This window comes from Penaeus vannamei, chromosome 12 (assembly GCF_042767895.1).
Source record: "Penaeus vannamei isolate JL-2024 chromosome 12, ASM4276789v1, whole genome shotgun sequence".
Classification (NCBI taxonomy): domain Eukaryota; kingdom Metazoa; phylum Arthropoda; class Malacostraca; order Decapoda; family Penaeidae; genus Penaeus; species Penaeus vannamei.
Genome location: NC_091560.1, coordinates 35,279,257 through 35,282,751, shown reverse-complemented (window position 1 = coordinate 35,282,751; position 3,495 = coordinate 35,279,257).

Below are 3,495 nucleotides of genomic sequence, written 5' to 3'. Positions count from 1 at the left end.
AAAAGGTCGAAAAAAAGAAAAAAATATATATTATATATATATATATAATATATATATGTATATTATATATATACATATACATATATATATATATGTATGTATTTCATGAATATACATACATATGTGTCTGTGCGTGTGTGTGTGTGTGTTTAAGTTTCTGTTCTTTATTTTTTTTATTTTTTTTATTTTTTTTTTATTTTTTTTATTTTTTGTCTTTTTCTCTCTATTTCCTGACTTTCCAAATTTCTTAAACAATACAGCGTTTGCTTTTCCGCTCCAAGATGTCGACGATCATTACTCCATCCTCATCTAAAATCATAATCAATCATCCTTCTGTGGAACACCATCTCACGTGCGTCACCCAAGCCTCACACCCAGAACCATTCGTCTCCTTGACTCAATAACAAAATACTATACAGTAATAATGCCTAACGGGTAAGTCCTCAAACTCGAGTCTTTTCGTTCCTTGTCTTTATGTATTTCCGTAATTCCATGCTGCTTATTTTAGCAAAAGGATTTACAGATTATATTTCTATCACTGTATGACATTGCGGCGTACAGTACATTATAGTACCTAGCGTTTTATTTTCTTTTTTTTTTATAGATTTCCCAGTTCAGAGTTTGGAAGGGGTTATGCTTGTAGCTACCCAGAAGTGTTTGATTTGTGGAATTAAGAACTTGGTGCTGCTTTTAAAGATTAGGGAGAAAGATCATCAAGTGGCGTCACATTTTGCCGAAAGCTCGGCAAGGTTTGTGGCCAAGGAGGCCTATAAGTGATGAAGTTGTTTTCATCAATGCTGAAGAACTCACTGCTGAGGCTCTCTCTGAGTGATTTTAACTAAGGAACCCGCTGTTGATGCTCTCTCTGAGTGATTTTAACTAAGGAACCCGCTGTTGATGCTCTCTCTGAGTGATTTAGATTGCTGTTGAAAAGACTCTCTCAACCGCTGCTGAATAGTCTCCAATTGTGTTTGGGGGTCGGTCGGGGAAATGATATTGCTTACTTGCTCGGGAGGGCGGCAGGCCTGGCATACATTTTCTTTCCCAAGATTGGTAGGCAGATTGTACAAAGTACAGAATTTGTTTACAATGTATGCAAGGTGGACAAACATTTCTTTTACTTGTTTCAGTGTATTTTCTAGTGTTACAGCTAGAGCATACATGTCCATCATGCTGAAATGGGAAGTGATTGCGTCGGTCATTACTTCAGGTGTTTGGTTAGGAAAAGATTTTAGAATCTTGTCTTGAGTAAGAGCTGATATGGAAGCAGAGGCAGAGGAACCAGGGAGAGCAGGTCAGTCCCTTGTGCTGCTAGTGGGGATTTGGTTGAAGGTGGGGAGCGGGGCTCTAGTTGAAGGTGGAGAGCAGGGCTTTGGTTGAAGGTGGGGGGCGGGGCTTTGATTAAAGGTGGAGTGCGGGGCTTTGGTTGAAGGTGTAAGGGAAACACTTTGAGGGAGAGTAGTTTTCTGAGATGATTTTTGAAGTCTGGCTACTCTATGGGCACATTTTAAATTCCAAGCGTGGTGTTTGATATTGCAGTTAAGGCATTTGTTTTCTACAAGGCTGCCTCCTTCATTTTAGTGAGACATGGGCTTGTTTCGTGGTTTCTAGCATAGATGGCACATCTGGGAGCAGCTTTATCTTTATGGTGCCTAAAGCGTTGACACCTGAAACAGCGTAGCGGTTCAGGGGTGTATTCACGGGTTTTATAAGTGACAAACTTGCCTAGGTCAATCTCAGAGGAGATAGGTCCTTTAACAGTGAGAAGAACCTGTCTTGTTATAGTCTTGAGGAGGCGATATCGCTTAAGCACTAGAACATTAGGAAGGTGTTCAAGCATGGCAAGAGAGAATTCCAGAGGGAAACCCATTAGAATAGTCTTCCTTGTGGTTTCAGCTGGATCTAGGTATTGAAGAGCAACGGCGTGAGGATCAGAGTTCCCGGAGGTGACTTTGGTGGCAACAATAAGTCTTGGGAAGTCTTGCTCAAGGACAACCAGGGCGCTGTATGCAGAGTTGAAATCAGCATTGGGGTACAGTCCAAAATGCATCTCGGAAAATTTGGAGAAGTCGAAGTCAACTTGGATATCAGACTCATCATGAATGAAGAAGTATGACGTTTTCCACCGAAGGCAACTTTTGTAAGCGCCATTTCGCACGATTAAGATCATTACTTGATCATTTCTAGAACAGAAATGCTCCCAAAACACGCAATGCTCCCACGCCTTCACCTCTTGTCTTAGGCGTTATCCCTCCTCCCTTTCTCTCTCCCTCACCAAGCAGAAATAAATAAGTAAAAATCACTCTTTCCCTCCCCATTCTTTTTGTTTTTCCCTTTTACCCATTCTCTTTCTTTTTATTCTTTATTTTTTCTACTCATTATTATCTTTTCCTTAATCCTCTTTTCTTCCTCCGCTCCTCGTCGTCGTCTTCCTCTTTACTCTTTCTCCTTCCACCTTCACCTCCAACATCTCTTCCTCTTCCTCCTCCTACATCTCCATTTCTATCTTCTCCTCCTTCTTATCCTCATCCTTCACCATTCCTCTCTCACCTCTTCTTCCTACTCCTCTCCCCTTTTCCCCTCCTCCTTCTCTTCCTCCTCCTATATCTCCTTCATCTATATCTCCTTCTATATACTAAACCTCGCGCCTTTTCCCTCACTATACAATTTTTTTTTCTGAATTAAATATCCAAGGGGAATGTTGGCTTCCTCATCCATACATTTGGCTTTTACGATCTGCCGATGTCTCTCCTCTTGGAACTGCGCTCGGAGAATTCGCTCGATTATGCGGGTATAAAATGGCAGTCATCAAAGGCAGGTTGATTTTACGGATGATGAAGAGGCGAATAACCTGTGTAATGCTGGGTATATTGCACAGGTATGCAATCAAAAGGTACAGTTGGATCAGACGGATAAAACTGCCGCATGAATGAACAATGAATGGTGCCACATAACATCCACATGATTATTTTTTTTTCTTGAATTCGGCGATGTTAACTATTTACGAAATGGGAAGCGGATAAATGATGAATGAATGAATTAACAATGTGTATAGCGTTTTTGAATTAAATATGCATAAATGTGCGTCATATTTGTCCATTCATACATATTTAAGTAGAAGCATACGTGAAACGTACGTGAAAAATAAACCCGAGCATGCATGTATACATGTATACATAGATACATACATATAAACGTAAATATGAACATACATACATACATGCAGGTATACATACAACCTTGCATGAATATATATATATATATATATATATATATATATATATATATATATATATATATATATATATATATATATATATATATATATAAGATATAGATAGAATATATATACATACAAAGATGTATACATGCTTGCGTGCATACAGTATATTCATACAAAATATACGAGTATACAAACAAAAACGCATTCATACAGAAATACTCATATGCATACATACATAAATACCTATGTGCATACATACAGAAATACTCATA